The sequence below is a fragment of the Palaemon carinicauda genome, chromosome 34 (genome assembly GCF_036898095.1).
Source record: "Palaemon carinicauda isolate YSFRI2023 chromosome 34, ASM3689809v2, whole genome shotgun sequence".
In the NCBI taxonomy this organism is placed as follows: Eukaryota; Metazoa; Arthropoda; class Malacostraca; order Decapoda; family Palaemonidae; genus Palaemon; species Palaemon carinicauda.
The window spans coordinates 30944795-30971963 of NC_090758.1; the positions used below are offsets into that span (position 1 = coordinate 30944795).

At 37.6% G+C, this 27169-nt stretch overlaps 1 pseudogene; it reads right to left on the reverse strand.

The window, feature by feature from the left end:
• LOC137626793 (uncharacterized) overlaps positions 1–27169 on the reverse strand; it is a 195015-nt pseudogene that overhangs the window by 2045 nt on the left and 165801 nt on the right.

The window sequence follows — 27169 nt, forward strand, 5'->3', positions numbered from 1 at the left end:
CGAGTGCGTATTTAAGAGGTGTTTCATTTCAAGAAGAAGTTACCTAGTATGATTTCAAAGTTAGGTTACGTACGGTCTATGGGGGTGAAGAAGCCTTGGATGTAGTATTAACGTTAAGAAATACACTTAATCAAGCTACTATGAATCGGCTTAATGTTATTGAGAGAGCAGCTCTCATGGCTGATAGGCTTAATGAATATCAAGATATTTTAGGTAATTCCACTTGGGTTACTAGAGATAACATATCCGTGAAAGATTTTTACGATTAATGTATTTAACTTGCATGACACTTATGTTGCCTGAAGCTTTAGTGCGGTGTTTTGATAAAAAGTTAACGCCTGCAAGTACAGAATTGGATGTATATAAACAGATAAAAAAACACATGGCTAAGTGTCCAGATCTCGATCCCGTGTTAACTCAAATTTTTGCAAAGAATGAAACAAAGCCACAAACAGTGAATGTAGTTAATAATAGTCAAGTAGCGGGAATGACGTGTTATAATTGCAAACGTCAAGGTCACTTAATCGCGGACTGCAGAACGAAATTCTGTTCGATACATAATAGTTCGACTCATTCATACAGTCAATGTTACTCGCGTAAGACACAACAGAATCCCAGAAATACACAGTCAATTCCACAGTCAGTTCCATATGGAAATAAAAAGAAAAATCCTCATTTTAACAATAAGAAGAAACAACCAAATGTCAATGTAGTTCAGAGTCCGAAACAAACAAACACTTCTTTGAATATCGCTGAGCCTGGGTCGTCAAACCAGACCTCGCAAGGTCAGACTAATTTTCAGAATGTGCAGAGCAAAGCAAATACCACATAATTAACTCCAGTGGGGAAGAGAGTGATGTTGGGTCAAGGTCATTCATGTCAACATCAATAGCATTGAATAATCAATTTAATGCTTTATCAGATCATTGTGAGGCAATAGATTTTCCTATGAAACACACGGCCGAATTAAGTAAAACAGTGCATGCTCCCGTAGATTTGCAATGAATTCATACAATAATAAGCCAAAATGAGTTACGACCAACCTTATATGCCGTAAATTTAGAACATAAATCCTTTACATTATTTTTTGACTCTGGTAGTCCACTTAATATAATGGATTTGAGGACACATCATTTGTTGTTTTCGAACTTTCCGATAGAAAAATCAGGAGTTAGACTCTCGGGTATAGGAAATAATGAATTAAATGTCATAGGCATAACTCATGTTCAATTCAAAGTCGGTAAACGCACGTTTGCCGATACATTTGTTGTTGTACAAAACATTGATATGTATCCAGCTGTAATTAGAGGATACCCATCTATGGGAAATCAAAAAATTATCTTAGCCCCTGCCAAGCACGGCGTGTATATCAAAGGGAAATTCTATAAGTCTTCTAATACCTTAAAATCAGTTTTGGATAAAAATGAGACAACAAATGTAACCGTAACGTACGTTGAAGAACCAATAACTTGTCTCACTAATGAAGAAATGATATACGCGACCCAGCAGAATTCTCGTTCACCCGTAATATCATCTTGCACGCAATCTATCGAGCCAAACGTACCTTCGAATTTAATAGTGCAAATAAAGAAAACATACCGGGATCTGAAATATTAATCCTTTCTGACACTTTGAAAACTAACGGATTGTCTGTCACACAAGCTATTTATACAGTTAGACTCTTGGGTATAGGAAATAATGAATTAAATGTCATAGGCATAACTCATGTTCAATTCAAAGTCGGTAAACGCACGTTTGCCGATACATTTGTTGTTGTACAAAACATTGATATGTATCCAGCTGTAATTAGAGGATACCCATCTATGGGAAATCAAAAAATTATCTTAGCCCCTGCCAAGCACGGCGTGTATATCAAAGGGAAATTCTATAAGTCTTCTAATACCTTAAAATCAGTTTTGGATAAAAAGGAGACAACAAATGTAATCGTAACGTACGTTGAAGAACCAATAACTTGTCTCACTAATAAAGAAATGATATACGCGACCCAGCAGAATTCTCGTTCACCCGTAATATCATCTTGCACGCAATCTATCGAGCCAAACGTACCTTCGAATTTAATAGTGCAAATAAAGAAAACATTACCGGGATCTGAAATATTAATCCTTTCCGACACTTTGAAAACTAACGGATTGTCTGTCACACAAGCTATTTATACAGTAGGCTCACATCAACAATGTCATATCGAAGTCTGTAATCATTTAAATAATACTTTAGTAATTCACAAAAATCAACATATCTTGGATGTAGAAGTTTATAAACATCGTATTCTTACCGTTGCTGAAATCAATCACTCTCAATCAGTTGCGGATGAATCCCTTTTGCAATCTATTGAAAATAAAATCAATAAAGACATTCAAGACGAAGAAATTCAGCAGAAAATTTTTGGACTTTTAACTAAATATCATGATGTTTTTTCCACTAAGGATGAATCCTTAGGAAAAACAGATGTGATCGAGCATCAAATAAGGTTAAAGGACAAGCAGAAAATTATCTATGTACCCTCGTACAGACTCCCTATGAAATTCCAGAATGAAATAAATGATGAAGTAGGTAAAATGCTAGAAGAAGGAGTCATTAGGAAACCAAACAGCCCTTATAATTTTCCATTAATAGTTGTACCGAAAAAAGATCAAACATGGCGTATCTGCGTCGACTTCCGTCGTCTAAACGAGGAGACGATCCCTGATCGATACCCAGTGCCATGTACTGACGATATTTTGTCTTTGTTAGATCAGAAAATTTTTTTTTACTAGTTTGGACTTACCTAAAGGCTTTCACCAGATATCATTAGAAGAATATAGTATCCCATACACAGCCTTCAGCACAGCCAGGGGACATTATGAATTTTTACGGATGCCTTTTGGTTTACGTTGTGCTCCTATAACATTTACAAGAATGATTAACATAGTGTTTGGAGACTTGTTAGGGGATATATTGCATGCCTATATGGATGATCTTGTAATCTTTTCCAACACCTTAGAAGAACGTCTACGTAAGTTAGAACTAGTACTACAGAGATTAAGACAACATAACTTAAGGGTAAAGATTAGTAAGTGTGAGTTTTTCAAAACAGAATTAATATATTTGGGTTTCATGGTGTCAAGCCAAGGTCTTAAAGTAGTCCATGATAAGGTGTCGGCTATACGTAATTTCCCCATACCTACTAATGTCAAGGGAATACAGCAATTTCTGGGTTGTAGTGGATATTACAGGCGTTTTATATGCAACTATTCAATAATAGCCGCTCCTTTAACTGATCTTACGAAGAAGGGCGTAGATTTCATATGGTCTGAGCATTATCAACAGGCGTTTAATACCTTGAAAGATGAACTGTGTAGTTCTCCTATCTTAAAATTTCCTGACTTCGGTAAGGAATTCTTCATTGCAACAGACGCCTCAGACTTAGGAGTAGGAGGGGTATTGCTTCAGCAATATGATAAACAATTTTTCCCGATAGCTTTTTATTCTCGAAAACTGAGAACTTCCGAAAGTAAGTATGCAGTAATAGACAAGAAAGGGCTAGCTATTGTTAATTCACTAGTGCATTTAAGTTCATAATTTACGGTTATCCCGTTAAGGTTCTTACTGACCATAAACCACTAACCGAGTTCTTTAAAGGCTTCAACCACAGCCCTAAACGAACTCGGTGGCATTTGATCATTCAAGATTTTGGCGCAAGAATCGGGTATTTACCTGGGAAAGCAAATATCATTGCGGATGCATTATCACGCAACCCCGTGTCATCTTGTACGGAGCCTTTAGCTGAATTAATAGATATATCAACATCCATGCCTATTGTTAAAACGATATCTGAACAAGAAGATTTAGTCTGGAGCGCTGAATTATTACAGACTGAGCAAAGAAAAGATCAGAAAATAGAAACAATTATAAATGCTTTGAAAGGCAATCATAAGGAAAAAGGATATATAAAGTATAAGCAGCAGAATTATATAATCAAAGATAATATTCTTTGTAGGACTGTGACAAGGAAAACCCGCAATACACCACATGTAACTAACGACCAGGTAGTAGTACCAATCTCACTTATTTCCACTGTCCTGAATTGGTTGCATGCAAGTCCATTACATGGACACCCGGAGTTCTCATTAATGTCACAGAAAGCCAAATCATTGTTTTATTGGCATACGATGCTTACAGATATAAAAAGACACATAGCTAATGTCAGGAAATCAAAGGGCATACGAAAACACCTGTCAGCCTACGGGCTTATCCTGTGCCCAATCAACCCTTTGAAAGAATACATTTAGATTTGTTAACAGGATTTTACGAGTTAGACAGAGGAAATAAGCACCTCTTAGTAATTATAGAGGCTTTAACTCGATATACAGAACTAATAGCGCTTAAAACTAAAACTGCAATTGAAAGGGCTAGGAAGTTTTATGAGTGTTACATTTGTAAACATAGAATTCCACACATGATAATCTCAGACTTGGGTGGTGAATTTAATAATCACTTTCTTACCTCATTTTGTGAATTCCTTAGCATAAAGAAAATAAATACCATGATATATCACCCAGAGTCGAATGGGCTAGTGGAAAAAGCATATAGGAAGATTTTAAATATATTAAGAGTAACACTAGGGGGCTCGGACCCCAACTGGGATATCGCAATACCTGCGGCACTGAATACTCTGAATCATTCATATCATATATCAATTAAAATGTCACCGCATGAAGCATTGTATGGTACCCCAGTTAGAACGCCTTTCCATGTATTAACGCCTACAACTAATCTATCAAATCCTTTAAAAGAATGTATAAATACAAGCAAAAGTCGATATGATATCCTTCGAAAGAATTTAGAAGAATCACAAATCATGATGAAAAGGAATCTTGATAAAATAGTGAAGCCAACTAAAACATATACCGTGGGTGATTATGTATATATAAAGATAAATGTGAGTAAAGGACTCAATTATAAACTAACACCTAAGTTTGAAGGCCCATTTAACATTTTGGAAACATTAACGGCCAATAGGTTTAGAGTTCAAAAGGTATCCCAACCCACGGATGAGAGAATAGTACCATTGGCTCACATAAGAAATTAAAAAAAAAAAAAAAAAAGAGAGGGAAAGAAGTAAGGGAAAATTTTTTATTTATGTGATTAAAAGTTTTCTTCTTAATACAGGAGTATTTACATATATTTTTCTCATTACAGGTTTCCAAGATGAATTTTTTGTTGTTGGGAGTGATATTGTTCGCTCAGACATTTTTCTTGTGTGGGATGAGCTCTAAAACTAAAAGTATAGATTTTAAATATGGCACTATAGTTGAAAGACAAGAAGACGTTTTTATTACATCGAGCAAAGTAGTTGTAGAAGTGAATATGCAAGCAATTTTTCTTCCAGAGAATGATGTCACTAGCTTAAAAACCGCCATTTCAAGGTTTTCTGTCTCATTATATGAGTTGCATAGAAGACATTTTCATTTGACTACAGAGAGTTCACTTGGATAGACACTAAAAGTTGCAGAGATGCTATCTGATGACTTGCAAAATAAGACTTACGAGACAGAATCTTTGGCTCGTGACCTTTTGATGTGGACTGTAGGACACGAACATAAAGAAAGACGAAATCCGTTTATTTTTGCTGCATTAAACATCTTTGGGTCTATTGCAAGTTTAGGTTTAGGAATTTCCAATCGTCTTAAGATTAGTAATCAAAATAAGAAAATTGAGTTCTTGACTCATGAAGATGAATTGATTATGTCAGAACTAAGGAATCAGTTAGCTTCAATCAATCAAATTATGGATTTAGTAAATGAACATTCCAGTAATATCAGTCAGATTATGGAAGTACAGGATTTGTTGGTAATGTTAACGTATTATGATTCAAAGATAGATCACATACATAACAGAATTGCACATTTCATTGAGAAATCCAAAGATTATGTAGAAGCTATCACGTTAGCAACTAAAGGCATACTGTCGCCCCATTTGTTGCCTATAAATTACTTAAAGTTAGTTCTGGAGAACGGAAGGGATAAACTAGGCTATGTTCCTTTGTTAGGCGAACGTAGGTTAGGATTTTATTACAGCCTAATTACAGTAAGCGTTGAAAATAACAAGATTAGGATTACAATTCCCTTTGATTCTTCCGATGCCTGGCAATCTTACAGGATATCACCATTTCCGACTTTCATGACGAATCACTCAAATCCAGTAATATCCAGTTTGACAGGACATGTATTGATTTCCCCGGTAAGCAAACATATACGGTCATTAAAGACTTAAATCAATTAACTCACTGTTTAGATGCAATGGATAGGAAAATATGTACAGCTGACTCATTTGAATTCCATAAAAACTTAATGGATTCATGCGAGTTAGGTATAGTGCTAGAAGGTGCTCTCTCCCATACAAGTGAAAATTGTCTTGATAAGCTTTATCCTTTTGACAATAATGAGTTCAATTGCAGACTGAACAATGGCTTGTGGATACGATACGACAAGGACGGCTTCAATGTATCATACCCGGACGGATCCACGTCCTTTGCAAACATCTTTGTTACAGCAGATGGTTTTATCGGGACTTCCCCTAATTCCATGGTGACCGGGGTAAGGACTATCATCAGAGAACGAGCCTACATCGCGAACTTCACATGGACATCTACAATGCCAGCACTACCTCTCCCATACATCAAACAGGTAGCCAAGCGGTTGATGAAATTGACTGAGATGGACCACCTGTCACCGACTTATAAGGAATTTCTTCTCCCCATACTACTAGCAGGATTAGGTGTGATGGTGATGATATTTACCGCCGTGAACATCCTTGTTTGGCGTAGGTTACGGAACAGTTGGCAGCTAAAACAGAACGTTTCGCCATGTCCAGACAAAACTCCTTATTTAATTCAGTTTAAAGCCATTTGAAGTGGCCCCCTCATTCGCTAAAGGAGTAAAATGCTCTGGAAATAGTGTGTACGAAAAGCAGTTAGTACGCTAGTAATATGTAATTGAAGAAATTATTGAACATTTGCATTGTTAAAAATACATTTAAAAAACATTTAAAAAAATAAATCATTTTTTCCTCTCGGCATATAATAAAATATATAAGCCGGAATGTTAAAAGAGAAGAGAAAAAAAAATAACAGAATCTATGGGCATCTGATAAAATATATCAGCCCTATATATATATATATATATATATATATATATATATATATATATATATATATATATATATATATATATATATATATATATATATATATATATATATATATATATATATATATATATATATATATATATATATATATATATATATATATATATATATATATATATATATATATATATATATATATATATATATATATATATATATATATATATATATATATATATATATATATATACATATATATGTACGAAACCGTGGTACGAGTACGTACCAGGAATTCATGTTTGTGCACTAAAATTGAATCTTTACTAAGGTAACAAATATTTTTATTAGTTACCGTATTGTGTTAATCTATGTTTCTGACAAAGGTAACAATTATTCTTTAACAAGTTACCGAATCATATAAATATCAGTATTTTTTTTGGTACCTTATAATCATTTGCTAGTATTGTACCATATATGTGATCTGTATTTATCATGCATTTTTTTTATTTGCTTTGGTAATATTTTTTCATATGCATTATTGTTATTATTTTTTTTTTTTGATGTGCCTATTTGTACATTCGTCCTCATTTGCTTATGGCTAAAGTTAAACAAAGAATAATACATATATCCAGTCACACCTAGCAAACATATTTTGGCGTGTTGTTAAATTTAAAAAAAAAAAAATTGAGATAGCTGGCCGAGCTAGTGTAATAGTTAGTTATTACATGTTTAAAATACATGACATAATATGTCATTGTGGATGAAGATGCTAGCGGGGAGATTTGCTGTAGTCAGATAAAATCATAACAGGATGTATTTTGCATCCCTCAGAAATGTAACATTTTTCTGGAGCATCAACACAAATGCATACCGTGTGAAAGAGTGTGTCGTCACCGGATGCAGGTATCTTCCTAGACGAATGTAAAGTTTACATATTGTGTTTCAATGCTGACACATCGTGTTCAAATAAAAATGTAAAGTTTACATATTGTGTTTCAATGCTGACACATCGTGTTCAAATAGAAATAAATTTCTACCTCGAACGCTAGCCCCTTCTAATGAAAGGCTAGGTCGAAACCAACCATGCCAAGAGAGACCATAAAGGATATCGGAACCTGACGCTACCTAGCTGTCCGAGGATTTACCTGGCGAGTCATCAGTCTCTTACCAGCGAGTTTTACCCGATTTCCCCGGCCTACCACGTGACAGAGTTGGTAGTAATTCATTCAAATTACCCCTAATGAGTCAATATGGATGAATATCAACACAACATCGTGTTCAAATAGAAATAAATTTCTACCTCATCAGTCTCTTACCATCGAGTTTTACCCGATTTCCCCGGCCCACCACGTGACACAATTGGTAGTAATTCATTCAAATGACCCCTAATGAGTCAATATGGATAAATATCAACACAACATCGTGTTCAAATAGAAATAAATTTCTACCTCATACTTGGGATCGAACGCTAGCCCCTTCTAATGAAAGGCCAGGTCGAAACCAACCATGCCACGAGAGACCATAAAGGATATCGGAACCTGACGCTACCTAGCTGTCCGAGGATTTATCTGGCGAGACATCAGTCTCTTACCAGCGAGTTTTACCCGATTTCCCCGGCCCACCACGTGACACAATTGGTAGTAATTCATTCAAATTACCCCTAATGAGTCAATATGGATAAATATCAACACAACATAGTGTTCAAATAGAAATAAATTTCTACCTCATACTTGGGATCGAACGCTAGCCCCTTCTAATGAAAGGCCAGGTCGAATCCAACCATGCCACGAGAGACCATAAAGGATATCGGAACCTGACGCTACCTAGCTGTCCGAGGATTTACCTGGCGAGACATCAGTCTCTTACCAGCGAGTTTTACCCGATTTCCCCGGCCCACAACGTGACACAATTGCTAGTAATTCATTCAAATTACCCCTAATGAGTCAATATGGATAAATATCAACACAACATCGTGTTCAAATAGAAATAAATTTCTACCTCATACTTGGGATCGAACGCTAGCCCCTTCTAATGAAAGGCCAGGTCGAAACCAACCATGCCACGAGAGACCATAAAGGATATCGGAACCTGACGCTACCTAGCTGTCCGAGGATTTACCTGGCGAGACATCAGTCTCTTACCAGCGAGTTTTACCCGATTTCCCCTGCCCACCACGTGACACAATTGGTAGTAATTCATTCAAATTACCCTAATGAGTCAATATGGATAAATATCAACACAACATCATTTTTAAATAGAAATAAATTTCTACCTCATACTTGGGATCGAACGCTAGCCCCTTCTAATGAAAGGCCAGGTCGAAACCAACCATGCCACGAGAGACCATAAAGGATATCGGAACCTGACACTACCTAGCTGTCCGAGGATTTACCTGGCGAGAAATCAGTCTCTTACCAGCGAGTTTTACCCGATTTCCCCGGCCCACCACGTGACACAATTGGTAGTAATTCATTCAAATGACCCCTAATGAGTCAATATGGATAAATATCAACACAACATCGTGTTCAAATAAAAATAAATTTCTACCTCATACTTGGGATCGAACGCTAGCCCCTTCTAATGAAAGGCCAGGTCGAAACCAACCATGCCACGAGAGACCATAAAGGATATCGGAACCTGACGCTACCTAGCTGTCCGAGGATTTACCTGGCGAGACATCAGTCTCTTACCAGCGAGTTTTACCCGATTTCCCCGGCCCACCATGTGACACAATTGGTGGTAATTCATTCAAATTACCCCTAATGAGTCAATATGGATAAATATCAACACAACATCGTGTTCAAATAGAAATAAATTTCTACCTCATACTTGGGATCGAACGCTAGCCCCTTCTAATGAAAGGCCAGGTCGAAACCAACCATGCCACGAGAGACCATAAAGGAAATCGGAATCTGACGCTACCTAGCTGTCCAAGGATTTACCTGGCGAGACATCAGTCTCTTACCAGTGAGTTTTACCCGATTTCCCCGGCCCACCACGTGACACAATTGGTAGTAATTCATTCAAATTACCCCTAATGAGTCAATATGGATAAATATCAACACAACATCGTGTTCAAATAGAAATAAATTTCTACCTCATACTTGGGATCGAACGCTAGCCCCTTCTAATGAAAGGCCAGGTCGAAACCAACCATGCCACGAGAGACCATAAAGGTTATCGGAACCTGACGCTACCTAGCTGTCCGAGGATTTATCTGGCGAGACATCAGTCTCTTACCAGCGAGTTTTACCCGATTTCTCCGGCCCACCACGTGACACAATTGGTAGTAATTCATTCAAATTACCCCTAATGAGTCAATATGGATAAATATCAACACAACATCGTGTTCAAATAGAAATAAATTTCTACCTCATACTTGGGATCGAACGCTAGCCCCTTCTAATGAAAGGCCAGGTCGAATCCAACCATGCCACGAGAGACCATAAAGGATATCGGAACCTGACGCTACCTAGCTGTCCGAGGATTTATCTGGCGAGACATCAGTCTCTTACCAGCGAGTTTTACCCGATTTCCCCGGCCCACCACGTGACACAATTGCTTGTAATTCATTCAAATTACCCCTAATGAGTCAATATGGATAAATATCAACACAACATCGTGTTCAAATAGAAATAAATTTCTACCTCATACTTGGGATCGAACGCTAGCCCCTTCTAATGAAAGGCCAGGTCGAAACCAACCATGCCACGAGAGACCATAAAGGATATCGGAACCTGACGCTACCTAGCTGTCCGAGGATTTACCTGGCGAGACATCAGTCTCTTACCAGCGAGTTTTACCCGATTTCCCCTGCCCACCACGTGACACAATTGGTAGTAATTCATTCAAATTACCCTAATGAGTCAATATGGATAAATATCAACACAACATCGTGTTCAAATAGAAATAAATTTCTACCTCATACTTGGGATCGAACGCTAGCCCCTTCTAATGAAAGGCCAGGTCGAAACCAACCATGCCACGAGAGACCATAAAGGTTATCGGAACCTGACGCTACCTAGCTGTCCGAGGATTTATCTGGCGAGACATCAGTCTCTTACCAGCGAGTTTTACCCGATTTCTCACGCCCACCACGTGACACAATTGGTAGTAATTCATTCAAATTACCCCTAATGAGTCAATATGGATAAATATCAACACAACATCGTGTTCAAATAGAAATAAATTTCTACCTCATACTTGGGATCGAACGCTAGCCCCTTCTAATGAAAGGCCAGGTCGAATCCAACCATGCCACGAGAGACCATAAAGGATATCGGAACCTGACGCTACCTAGCTGTCCGAGGATTTACCTGGCGAGACATCAGTCTCTTACCAGCGAGATTTACCCGATTTCCCCGGCCCACCACGTGACACAATTGCTTGTAATTCATTCAAATTACCCCTAATGAGTCAATATGGATAAATATCAACACAACATCGTGTTCAAATAGAAATAAATTTCTACCTCATACTTGGGATCGAACGCTAGCCCCTTCTAATGAAAGGCCAGGTCGAAACCAACCATGCCACGAGACACCATAAAGGATATCGGAACCTGACGCTACCTAGCTGTCCGAGGATTTACCTGGCGAGACATCAGTCTCTTACCAGCGAGTTTTACCCGATTTCCCCTGCCCACCACGTGACACAATTGGTAGTAATTCATTCAAATTACCCTAATGAGTCAATATGGATAAATATCAACACAACATCATTTTTAAATAGAAATAAATTTCTACCTCATACTTGGGATCGAACGCTAGCCCCTTCTAATGAAAGGCCAGGTCGAAACCAACCATGCCACGAGAGACCATAAAAGATATCGGAACCTGACACTACCTAGCTGTCCGAGGATTTACCTGGCGAGACATCAGTCTCTTACCAGCGAGTTTTACCCGATTTCCCCAGCCCACCACGTGACACAATTGGTAGTAATTCATTCAAATGACCCCTAATGAGTCAATATGGATAAATATCAACACAACATCGTGTTCAAATAGAAATAAATTTCTACCTCATACTTGGGATCGAACGCTAGCCCCTTCTAATGAAAGGCCAGGTCGAAACCAACCATACCACGAGAGACCATAAAGGATATCGGAACCTGACGCTACCTAGCTGTCCGAGGATTACCTGGCGAGACATCAGTCTCTTACCAGCGAGTTTTACCCGATTTCCCCGGCCCACCATGTGACACAATTGGTAGTAATTCATTCAAATTACCCCTAATGAGTCAATATGGATAAATATCAACACAACATCGTGTTCAAATAGAAATAAATTTCTACCTCATACTTGGGATCGAACGCTAGCCCCTTCTAATGAAAGGCCAGGTCGAAACCAACCATGCCACGAGAGACCATAAAGGAAATCGGAACCTGACGCTACCTAGCTGTCCAAGGATTTACCTGGCGAGACATCAGTCTCTTACCAGTGAGTTTTACCCGATTTCCCCGGCCCACCACGTGACACAATTGCTAGTAATTCATTCAAATTACCCCTAATGAGTCAATATGGATAAATATCAACACAACATCGTGTTCAAATAGAAATAAATTTCTACCTCATACTTGGGATCGAACGCTAGCCCCTTCTAATGAAAGGCCAGGTCGAAACCAACCATGCCACGAGAGACCATAAAGGATATCGGAACCTGACGCTACCTAGCTGTCCAAGGATTTACCTGGCGAGACATCAGTCTCTTACCAGCGAGTTTTACCCGATTTCCCCGGCCCACCACGTGACACAATTGGTAGTAATTCATTCAAATTACCCTAATGAGTCAATATGGATAAATATCAACATAACATCGTGTTCAAATAGAAATAAATTTCTACCTCATACTTGGGATCGAACGCTAGCCCCTTCTAATGAAAGGCCAGGTCGAAACCAACCATGCCACGAGAGACCATAAAGGATATCGGAACCTGACACTACCTAGCTGTCCGAGGATTTAACTGGCGAGACATCAGTCTCTTACCAGCGAGTTTTACCCGATTTCCCCGGCCCACCACGTGACACAATTGGTAGTAATTCATTCAAATGACCCCTAATGAGTCAATATGGATAAATATCAACACAACATCGTGTTCAAATAGAAATAAATTTCTACCTCATACTTGGGATCGAACGCTAGCCCCTTCTAATGAAAGGCCAGGTCGAAACCAACCATGCCACGAGAGACCATGAAGGATATCGGAACCTGACGCTACCTAGCTGTCCGAGGATTTACCTGGCGAGACATCAGTCTCTTACCAGCGAGTTTTACCCGATTTCCCCGGCCCACCACGTGACACAATTGGTAGTAATTCATTCAAATTACCCCTAATGAGTCAATATGGATAAATATCAACACAACATCGTGTTCAAATAGAAATAAATTTCTACCTCATACTTGGGATCGAACGCTAGCCCCTTCTAATGAAAGGCCAGGTCGAAACCAACCATGCCACGAGAGATCATAAAGGAAATCGGAACCTGACGCTACCTAGCTGTCCAAGGATTTACCTGGCGAGACATCAGTCTCTTACCAGGGAGTTTTACCCGATTTCCCCGGCCCACCACGTGACACAATTGGTAGTAATTCATTCAAATGACCCCTTATGAGTCAATATGGATAAATATCAACACAACATCGTGTTCAAATAGAAATAAATTTCTACCTCATACTTGGGATCGAACGCTAGCCCCTTCTAATGAAAGGCCAGGTCGAAACCAACCATGCCACGAGAGACCATAAAGGAAATCTGAACCTGACGCTACCCAGATGTCCGAGGATTTACCTGGCGAGACATCAGTCTCTTACCAGCGAGTTTTACCCGATTTCCCCGGCCCACCACGTGACACAATTGGTAGTAATTCATTCAAATTACCCCTAATGAGTCAATATGGATAAATATCAACACAACATCATGTTCAAATAGAAATAAATTTCTACCTCATACTTGGGATCGAACGCTAGCCCCTTCTAATGAAAGGCCAGGTCGAAACCAACCATGCCACGAGAGACCATAAAGGATATCGGAACCTGACGCTACCTAGCTGTCCGAGGATTTACCTGGCGAGACATCAGTCTCTTACCAGCGAGTTTTACCCGATTTCCCCGGCCCACCACATGACACAATTGCTAGTAATTCATTCAAATGACCCCTAATGAGTCAATATGGATAAACATCAACACAACATCGTGTTCAAATAGAAATAAATTTCTACCTCATACTTGGGATCGAACGCTAGCCCCTTCTAATGAAAGGCCAGGTCGAAACCAACCATGCCACGAGAGATCATAAAGGAAATCGGAACCTGACGCTACCTAGCTGTCCAAGGATTTACCTGGCGAGACATCAGTCTCTTACCAGGGAGTTTTACCCGATTTCCCCGGCCCACCACGTGACACAATTGGTAGTAATTCATTCAAATGACCCCTTATGAGTCAATATGGATAAATATCAACACAACATCGTGTTCAAATAGAAATAAATTTCTACCTCATACTTGGGATCGAACGCTAGCCCCTTCTAATGAAAGGCCAGGTCGAAACCAACCATGCCACGAGAGACCATAAAGGATATCGGAACCTGACGCTACCTAGCTGTCCGAGGATTTACCTGGCGAGACATCAGTCTCTTACCAGCGAGTTTTACCCGATTTCCCCGGCCCACCACGTGACACAATTGGTAGTAATTCATTCAAATGACCCCTAATGAGTCAATATGGATAAATATCAACACAACATCGTGTTCAAATAGAAATAAATTTCTACCTCATACTTGGGATCGAACGCTAGCCCCTTCTAATGAAAGGCCAGGTCGAAACCAACCATGCCACGAGAGACCATAAAGGATATCGGAACCTGACGCTACCTAGCTGTCCGAGGATTTACCTGGCGAGACATCAGTCTCTTACCAGCGAGTTTTACCCGATTTCCCCGGCCCACCATGTGACACAATTGGTAGTAATTCATTCAAATTACCCCTAATGAGTCAATATGGATAAATATCAACACAACATCGTGTTCAAATAGAAATAAATTATTACCTCATACTTGGGATCGAACGCTAGCCCCTTCTAATGAAAGGCCAGGTCGAAACCAACCATGCCACGAGAGACCATAAAGGAAATCGGAACCTGACGCTACCTAGCTGTCCAAGGATTTACCTGGCGAGACATCAGTCTCTTACCAGTGAGTTTTACCCGATTTCCCCGGCCCACCACGTGACAAAATTGCTAGTAATTCATTCAAATTACCCCTAATGAGTCAATATGGATAAATATCAACACAACATCGTGTTCAAATAGAAATAAATTTCTACCTCATACTTGGGATCGAACGCTAGCCCCTTCTAATGGAAGGCCAGGTCGAAACCAACCATGCCACGAGAGACCATAAAGGATATCGGAACCTGACGCTACCTAGCTGTCCAAGGATTTACCTGGCGAGACATCAGTCTCTTACCAGCGAGTTTTACCCGATTTCCCCGGCCCACCACGTGACACAATTGGTAGTAATTCATTCAAATTACCCTAATGAGTCAATATGGATAAATATCAACATAACATCGTGTTCAAATAGAAATAAATTTCTACCTCATACTTGGGATCGAACGCTAGCCCCTTCTAATGAAAGGCCAGGTCGAAACCAACCACGCCACGAGAGACCATAAAGGATATCGGAACCTGACACTACCTAGCTGTCCGAGGATTTAACTGGCGAGACATCAGTCTCTTACCAGCGAGTTTTACCCGATTTCCCCGGCCCACCACGTGACACAATTGGTAGTAATTCATTCAAATGACCCCTAATGAGTCAATATGGATAAATATCAACACAACATCGTGTTCAAATAGAAATAAATTTCTACCTCATACTTGGGATCGAACGCTAGCCCCTTCTAATGAAAGGCCAGGTCGAAACCAACCATGCCACGAGAGACCATGAAAGATATCGTAACCTGACGCTACCTAGCTGTCCGAGGATTTACCTGGCTAGACATCAGTCTCTTACCAGCGAGTTTTACCCGATTTCCCCGGCCCACCACGTGACACAATTGGTAGTAATTCATTCAAATTACCCCTAATGAGTCAATATGGATAAATATCAACACAACATCGTGTTCAAATAGAAATAAATTTCTACCTCATACTTGGGATCGAACGCTAGCCCCTTCTAATGAAAGGCCAGGTCGAAACCAACCATGCCACGAGAGATCATAAAGGAAATCGGAACCTGACGCTACCTAGCTGTCCAAGGATTTACCTGGCGAGACATCAGTCTCTTACCAGCGAGTTTTACCCGATTTCCCCGGCCCACCACGTGACACAATTGGTAGTAATTCATTCAAATGACCCCTTATGAGTCAATATGGATAAATATCAACACAACATCGTGTTCAAATAGAAATAAATTTCTACCTCATACTTGGGATCGAACGCTAGCCCCTTCTAATGAAAGGCCAGGTCGAAACCAACCATGCCACGAGAGACCATAAAGGAAATCTGAACCTGACGCTACCCAGATGTCCGAGGATTTACCTGGCGAGACATCAGTCTCTTACCAGCGAGTTTTACCCGATTTCCCCGGCCCACCACGTGACACAATTGGTAGTAATTCATTCAAATTACCCCTAATGAGTCAATATGGATAAATATCAACACAACATCATGTTCAAATAGAAATAAATTTCTACCTCATACTTGGGATCGAACGCTAGCCCCTTCTAATGAAAGGCCAGGTCGAAACCAACCATGCCACGAGAGACCATAAAGGATATCGGAACCTGACGCTACCTAGCTGTCCGAGGATTTACCTTGCGAGACATCAGTCTCTTACCAGCGAGTTTTACCCGATTTCCCCGGCCCACCACATGACACAATTGCTAGTAATTCATTCAAATTACCCCTAATGAGTCAATATGGATAAATATCAACACAACATCGTGTTCAAATAGAAATAAATTTCTACCTCATACTTGGGATCGAACGCTAGCCCCTTCTAATGAAAGGCCAGGTCGAAACCAACCATGCCACGAGAGACCATAAAGGATATCGGAACCTGACACTACCTAGCTGTCCGAGGATTTAACTGGCGAGACATCAGTCTCTTACCAGCGAGTTTTACCCGATTTCCCCGGCCCACCACGTGACACAATTGGTAGTAATTCATTCAAATGACCCCTAATGAGTCAATATGGATAAATATCAACACAACATCGTGTTCAAATAAAAATAAATTTCTACCTCATACTTGGGATCGAACGCTAGCCCCTTCTAATGAAAGGCCAGGTCGAAACCAACCATGCCACGAGAGACCTTAAAGGATATCGGAACCTGACGCTACCTAGCTGTCCGAGGATTTACCTGGCGAGACATCAGTCTCTTACCAGCGAGTTTTACCCGATTTCCCCGGCCCACCACGTGACACAATTGCTAGTAATTCATTCAAATTACCCCTAATGAGTCAATATGGATAAATATCAACACAACATCGTGTTCAAATAGAAATAAATTTCTACCTCATACTTGGGATCGAACGCTAGCCGCTTCTAATGAAAGGCCAGGTCGAAACCAACCATGCCACGAGAGATCATAAAGGAAATCGGAACCTGACGCTACCTAGCTGTCCGAAGAATTACCTGGCGAGACATCAGTCTCTTACCAGCGAGTTTTACCCGATTTCCCCGGCCCACCATGTGACACAATTGCTAGTAATTCATTCAAATGACCCCTAATGAGTCAATATGGATAAATATCAACACAACATCATGTTCAAATAGAAATAAATTTCTACCTCATACTTGGGATCGAATGCTAGCCCCTTCTAATGAAAGGCCAGGACGAAACCAACCATGCCACGAGAGACCATAAAGGAAATCGGAACCTGACGCTGCCTAGCTGTCCGAGGATTTACCTGGCGAGACATCAGTCTCTTACCAGCGAGTTTTACCCGATTTCCCCGGCCCACCACGTGACACAATTGGTAGTAATTCATTCACATTACCCCTAATGAGTCAATATGGATAAATATCAACACAACATCGTGTTCAAGTAGAAATAAATTTCTACCTGTTGTGTTGATATATATATATATATATATATATATATATATATATATATATATATATATATATATATATATATATATATATATATATATATATATATATATATATATATATATATATATGAGCGTGTTTGTGTGTATGTTTATCTGTAACTTTGTCTGAACTCTCCTTTTCTGTATTGTCACTTGTCCTAACTTACCATTTCTGTAATTATCATTTTCCGAATTCCCCTTCCTTTTATCTACTTGTGATAAAACTCCCCTTTCGGTATTAATCTTTGTTTAAACTTACCATTTCTGTATTTATCTTTGGCCAAACATTACCTTTCGGTTTTTGCCTTTGTCTGAACTTTCATTCCACATTTACCTCTTCTCTATATTTACCTTTGTCTACGCCTACCTTTTCTGTATTTACCTTTATTTTTATTATCTTTGTTAGAACCTTCCTTTTCTGCATTTAGCATTGTTCATACTCCACTATTCTGTTTTAGCTTTTAGCTAAATTTCCTTTATTTTTATATACCCTTATGTGAACATCTCACTTCCAGATGTACCAACTACAAAACGTATTCCTTTCCGTATGTACCTTTTTTTACCGCCCCCTTTTAGCTGTAACCTAATTTTGACTGAACTTTCCCATGTAATTGTACATTTATCTGTAACCCACCTTTTGGATTTCCCATTATCTAAACTTCCCACTTCAATATATACCTGTATAAAATCTCCTTTATTGATTTACTACACCTGAAGTTTCTTTATTTGAGTTCACTTTATCTTAAACCAACCATCAATAAATTCAACTTCAACTGAAGCACCATATTCTTCGATTTACCTTCCTCTGAAACCTATCACTATTTAATTCATAGCTAAAAACCACCAATTTTTTAAATCACATCTGAAACCTACCCACTTTGAATTCACATCTTAAACATACCCACTTAGAATTCACCCAATCATTCTGGATACCCCTTTTGATTTTCCTGTATCAGAACTTACCCCTTCTAGTTTTACCTTAGTCACTGGAAAGGGCTGAAATGTCTCTGGATTCCATGACCAGCACGTTATAGTTGAACTGGCCATCGACGCTGTGCTACTGCGTCTTGTATTACAATGTCGAGATCCTGGCGGAGCAACGGAGGGTCATCTCACCGTGCTTGAAATGTGACCTGGCCACCAGGAATCTCAGCTGGAGTTTGGTCTGCGCTAGGCTGTCCGGGAAAGAGATGGTCGGCAGATTCAGCAGGTATTCTGGAGGGGCCTGTGAAGTGAATGAAAGGATAGTATCATAAATTCTGTTTGTAATTTAAGGTAGGATATAAGAATAATGGCAGTCGTAGTAAGGATTAAAGATGTAATAAGAGTGGTTGTACTTCAAGGTGGTATATGAGGAGAATTGCAGGTGCAGTAAGGATTGAAGAGGCAATAAGAGTGTTTGGTTTTAATTTAAGGTCGGATATTGGAATAATGGCATGTGTAGTAAGGATTAAAATGGTAATAAGATTGTCTGATTGCAATTTAAGGTCGGATATAAGTAGAATGGCAGGCGTTGTAAGGATTAAAAAGGTAATAAGAGTGTCTGGCTTTAATTCAAGGTCAGATATAAGAAGAATGGCAGGTGTAAGTAAGAAATAAAAAGGTAATAAGAGTGCCTTGCTGTAATTTAAAGTCGGATACAACAAGAATAGCAGGCGTAGTAAGGATTGAAGAAGTAATAATAGAGTCTGACTGTAATTTTGGGTCGGATATTAGAAGAATGGCAGTTATAGTAACGATTAAAGTAGTAATATGAGTGTTACGACTGTTATGCTGAGAGTGAAAGTTGAGAATGAGTGGTAGAGAGGGAGGGAGTTACTCCTAAGTTCCTGATTTTCTGATGTTGAGATAGTGAAGTCTACCGTTTGCCTTACATGTCCCATGCTACTGATACTATTATATATCCAGGATAAAACTACATATATTTTTTTTCTAAATATTAGTGTTTTTTTTTTTACTTTTTTGTGCTTATATAAATATATATATATATATATATATATATATATATATATATATATATATATATATATATATATATATATATATATATATATATATATATATATATATATATATATATATATATATATATATATATGTATATATATATATATATATATATATATATATATATATATATATATATATATATATATATATATATATATATATATATATATATATATATATGTATATATATATATATATATATATATATATATATATATATATATATATATATATATATATATATATATATATATATATATATATATATATATATATATATATATATATATATATATACGTGTGTGTGTGTCTGTTCTAAAATCGCAGTTTGGTTAATAATCGTGGGAGTTGAGATAAATCGTCAATATCTTCGAACTGGGAAATGTAATATCTTAAGTGAGGATCTGAAGGAATTACTTTTAATTTCTTTTGTTAGAATATATAGGTTTTCTTAATAAAACTGCGTTTTTAGAACAGACATACACTCACACGTATACATATATATATATATATATATATATATATATATATATATATATATATATATATATATATATATATATATATATATATATATATATATATATATATATATATATATATATATATATATATATATATATATATATATATACATATATATATATATATATATATATATATATATATATATATATATATATATATATATATATATATATATATATATATATATATATATATATATATATATACAGTGATACCTCTGGATACGAAAGTTTCTGCTTACGAAAAATTCAGGATGCGAAAAGTGATTCAAAGATTTTTATGCCCCATTATAAGAATAAAATTTCAGGATACGAAAACCTTACGAAATCCCAACTCTTCGCCGAGAGTAATTTTAAAAAGCGCGCGCCGCCAGACTTTGAACTTGGGTAGACTCACTTACAGCCTCCCGCTCACCCATTGGTTATCTCCCTACTCAGACGCTAGCTGACGCCATAAGATCCTGCTTTCCTATTGGTCGGCAACTATCCCAGCTTGCTTACGCACGGGCGTTCCTCTCTCTCTCTCTCTTTTCGTTCCGACCGCGGTATCGTTAACAGACATTAAATGCTTTCGCTTGTTTGACGTAGTGTTAATATTCAGTACATTCGTACGCCACGTGTTATCGTTATTACACATTCGTTACTGTGCACTGTACTCTATTAGTGTTTACTATACATAGAACTGTATATAACGTACGTAGTGTATTATATTACGTATTACTGTAGCCATGGGTCCCAAGAATGTTGCCAAAGAAAAGAAGAAGACGATGCTCTCGATGGAGACGAAACTTGAAATTGTAAAAAAGTACGAGTCTGGCATGCTTTTAAGTGCGATCGCTAAGGAGAATGACCGGAATCCATCTACTATAGGCACCATCCTGAAGCAGAAGGCGTCCATCAAAGCAGCGACACCTTCTAAGGGCGTCACTATTTTCTCCAACAAGAGAACCCACGTGCATGACGAGAGGGAGAGGCTGCTTCTTGTGTGGATCAAGGACAAAGATATCTCAGGACACACCATCACGTAGACTACAATTTGCCAGAAGGCCTCCGCCATTTTCGGTGATCTCGTGCGTTCTCAGGCCGAAGAAGGGGCAGGAGAAGGAACATCCCAGCAGGAACCCCCAGAGTTCAAGGCTTCTCGTGGGTGGTTCGAGAAAATTCAAGAAAAGGACTGGCATTCATTCAGTGGTACGGCATGGACACGAAGGCCACCGAAGCCTTTGTTTAAACGTTCGACGAGTTGACTCTGCAGGAAGGCTACAGTTTGCAGCAAGTTTTCAATTGCGACGAAACTAGACTTTTTTGGAAGAAAATGCCTCGTATGACGTTCATCACGGCGGAGGAGAAGAGGCTACCCGGACATAAGCATATGAAGGACAGGCTTACCCTTGCTTTTTGTGCAAACGCCAGTGGGGACTGCAAGATAAAGCCCCTGCTGGTGTACCATTCAGAAAATCCCCGAGCCTTCGAAGCCAACAAAGTCATCAAGGAGAACCTTCCCGTGATGTGGAGGGCGAATGCTAAATCCTGGGTAACGAGGCAACTTTTCATTGATTGGGTGAATGTCTGCTTCGGTCCGACTGTCCGAAAATATTTGGAAGAAAACTGCCTCCCTTTGAAATGTCTGCTGGTGTTGGACAATGCTCCAGCTCACCCTCCTGGCCTCGAGGAATATCTTCTGGCCGAGTATTCCTTCATAAAGGTCCTATATCTACCGCCTAACACCACCCCTCTCCTCCAGCCCATGGACCAGCAAGTTATTTCAAATTTTAAAAAATTGTACACGAAGCAATTCTTCCAGAGATGTTTCCAAGTCACAGAGAGTACAAACCTCACTCTGCGTGAATTTTGGAAAGATCACTTTAACATCGTGATATGCCTCAAACTCATCGATCTCGCTTGGCAGGAAGTTTCGAGGCGTACCCTGAACTCATCTTGGAGGAAGCTGTGGCCTGATGCTGTCTCTACACGAGACTTCGAGGGGTTCGGGAAGCCTGGAGGCGAAGCCGAGATTGTTGACGATCCTGAACCAATTCAGCAGTCTGAGGTGGCTGACATCGTACATCTTGGTACGTCCATGGGGCTGGAAGTTAGCGCGGAGGATATAGATGAACTTATTGAGGAGCACCACGAGGAGTTGACGACGGACGACCTGAAGGAGTTGGAGACGATGCAAGTGAGTGATGTTCAAGAGCAGTTCTCTAGCAGTGATGAGGAGGATGTTACACCTTTGAAAATGGCAGACATCAAGGAAATTCTCGCATGTTTCCATAAAATGGCAGACTACCTCGAAAAGGAACATCCAGAAAAAGTTTACACCAACCGTGCGCTTCAACACTGCAATGACGTTTGCCTAACGCATTTTAAAAATGTGTTGAAAAGTAGGCAGAAACAAGCTTCAATGGATAGTTTCTTAATAAAGAGGCCAGCGGTGTTAGTAGGCCAAGACGAAGGTGAAAGTGAAGAAAAGAAACAGAAAAGAGGAAGGGGTGAAGAATTAGAAGGTGAAAGTAAAGAAAAGAAACAGAAAAAAGAAAGTGATGAAGAAGTAGAAGGGATTTAGAAAATATGAAAAACGTAAAGTTATAAAAAAGCAAAAAAAAAAAATTAAATTTTAAGTTTTATGTTACCGATAAGTGTTAAAGTAATTTTTTCTTTTATTTTATAGTTTTCCATACGTAATGTTAAATGTTAATTATTTCTGCCATTTTTTTATTTCGTAAAGTTTAAGTGTTAATGTGTTAAGTGTGTAAATTACTGTACGTAGTCTGTCACTTGTTAAGTTTTCTGCCTTATGCCATCCTCCTCTGCCGCGACTTCGCTATCGGACATCGTCTCAATCAAAAGGTAAGTTTCAACTTTTTTGTTACACTAATTAACTGTAACCTTTTTTTCAGAGTATCAATTCTTAATTTAGGTGTACGTACAGGTAACAATACACCTTCACTGATCCAAATGCTTTACATACAGTACCGTAACTTTTATACAGTAGTAAAGAGAACAGACCGTTTTCTTAGTGCTTTGGGGGGGGGTGTAACTAGGCTATAACTACATTATTGAATAATCTCAGTGGTTTCTGGAATGGATTAGGCTGTTTTTAAAGGTTGGGCTAATTATTGAATGATAGAAATGGCTGCATTGTATGTTTATTACTACAGTTTAGCGTGTTTATGGAAGAAAATGTTTCTTCTCGTAAGGCTTGGAACGGATTAGGCTATTTACATGTAAAATGCGACTCAAGATACGAAAAAATCAGGATAGGAAACCATATCCTGAACGGATTACTTTCGTATCCTGAGGCATCACTGTATATATATATATATATATATATATATATATATATATATATATATATATATATATATATATATATATATATGTATATATATATATATATATATATATATATATATATATATATATATATATATATATATATATATATATATATATATATATATATATATATATATATAGTAACAGAAAAAGGACCAGTCCGTTGTTAATTGCATGATAAATGCCTCAGTCATGTCAAGGATTTGGCCAATTTATATATATATATATATATATATATATATATATATATATATATATATATATATATATATATATATATATATATATATATATATATATATATATATATATATATATATATATATATATATATATATATGTGTGTGTGTGTGTGTGCCTGTGTGTGTGTGTGTGTTTGTGTGTGTATACATAAATTGTATACAGAGAGAGAGAGAGAGAGAGAGAGAGAGAGAGAGAGAGAGAGAGAGAGAGAGAGAGAGAGAGAGCGCCAGCAAAGTCCCCCACATCTGAAAAAAAAGTAAGGAATCTATTCCCAGCAGACCACGAATGCTTTCAGAAATTAATTTATCCGGCGGTTTCTGGTAACTTCGTGCTGGGTGATCCCAAAACCGTGTTGTACCAGGTATCCCTAATCTAGTTTTCGAGAAGTGGCGTTTAAATGTAATTGTGGTTTAATATATCCCTGAGAGCCGTTGTATCCTCTAGTTCTTTACAACCTCTGCAATGTCACAGGAACGACGAGGGAACGAAGGATATAAATGAATTTTTAGATTTGTAACGATGAAAAAACCTTTTAACTCTGATGTGTTTATACTAGAGAGGAAATGTCCCGGCTAAAAATGGATGTTGTTAACTGGAGGGGAAAATTTATTGGTGCTACTATAGCGTGAGGTCTACCACACTTTAGCGTGAGATCTACCTCCCGTTAGTACTATAGCATGAGGTCTACCGCTGAATTATTCATCCCTCAGAGATGAAACACATTTCATACATTTGTTTAAGCAATACACACTTAATTTACACGTATCTTAAAAATGACTTCAATAGATAATTGGATTTCTAATTACATTAAAAAAAGGAATAAAGGTAAAAATAAACATGTTATCACATATTTCCATGCATTTATTCTATCGATACACTCTTCGAACATCAAACATGTTATCATATATTTCCATACATTTATTCTATCGATACACTCTTCGAACATCAAACAGGTTATCATATATTTCCACACATTTACTCCAGCGATACACACTTCGTACATCTTCAAAGAATGATACAAATAGATCATTGGAAGTTTTTTTCATCACCTTCCAGCAAAAATTATCAAGATGAGACTGGAACAGCTGACGACCAACACCTCGCATTAATCTCTTCAGAATCATCATTTTAGCGTCCAACCACGATCGCTCAATTGCCTGTGTGTGTGTGCTCCTGTTGCTGGTGGTTCACTGTAGAATGCTGATATCTCTTTTAGGCCGAGAGAAAAACTGATTTAGGAGATCCATTTGTTTCCTTATATATGGGCAGGTCACGTTTTTGATGGATTTGGGCAGTTCATGGTTAGGTGTGGGGCTCTTGGACGCTGGTCACGCGGTAGACCTCACCCTCCACCTGGGTAGGCGACATATGGCGGTAGACCTCACACTATAGTAGCACCAATTTATATCTCTCTTACTTTATCTTTCAGTTTCCTCTCTCTCTCTCTCTCTCTCTCTCTCTCTCTCTCTCTCTCTCTCTCTCTCTCTCTCTCTCTCTCTCTCTCTCTCTTAGGAAGGGAGAGAGAAAATATAAATTAGAAAAGCTTTTATTCCCCCTTTCACCTAAATTTTTAACAAGTAAATTGGATTTTATGTTCATCTATATAAGATTTCATATATATATATATATATATATATATATAATATATATATATATATATATATATATATATATATATATATATATATATATATATATATATATATATATATATATATATATATATATATATATATATATATATATATATATATATATATATATATATATATATATATATATATATATATTATATCAGTTCTACCTATGGCAACAGAATGTATAGAATTGTGTGAAGCCATTCAAGAACTGACTTTTGCCCTTGCTTTTACTGAAGCGAAATATTTTTTTAAATTCTATTCAATGTGTGTCTATATATATATATATATATATATATATATATATATATATATATATATATATATATATATATATATATATATATATATATATATATATATATATATATAAAGACAGAAAAATCCTCAAGAAAGGAAAAACATAGTTCATCCTAAAAGCAGTTTTAATGATAAATAAGTGGATGAACTAGTAGAAATTATACAAGAGAGAAAAAATAGGATAATTAATTAAAATAGAGTAGAAACGGTGAATAGTCACTTCATAAAGGATAAACAGGTATTGTTAAGAGAACTAATTTAAGAGAGAAAGGTTTGGAAAGTAGTGTGTCGCAGATAAAAGGTATGAGCATCGAGTTCATGGTCGATGATGGCAGGAGTTTTGCCATTATTTTGAACAAAACACTCATAAGGGTTAGCATAAGGCTGAGAGTATGTGGAATTAAATAAGAATGATAAAAAAAAAAAATAAATAAAAAAAAAAAACAGAAAGAAAAGAAAAAACCATTGTTTAAATTTGATGCCACGACATTGTGGGAGTAGTTTTGACATTTTTTGAACAAAGGACTTATGAGGGTGGACCTACAGCCAAGAGTGTCTGGGGAAATAAAGGAGATTAGGAAAAAAGAAAAATAAATCCAGTGTTGAAATTTGATGCCTCAACATGTTATATATTTTGATATATAGACTGACCAAGGTTTGTAAGGTATTTTTGGGTGAGAGAAAGATGCCACATAAATAGGGTAATAATTTCCCCGTATATAAGTATTTGTAAAGAATGAGACTGCAAGAATTATAGTTGTACAAAAAGTACTTAAAATAACACAGGAAGTGTGAGATAAAATTTTTATCAAAATTTGTTGTTGATGACTGTGGGAATGAATGATATTACTAAATATAGACTGACC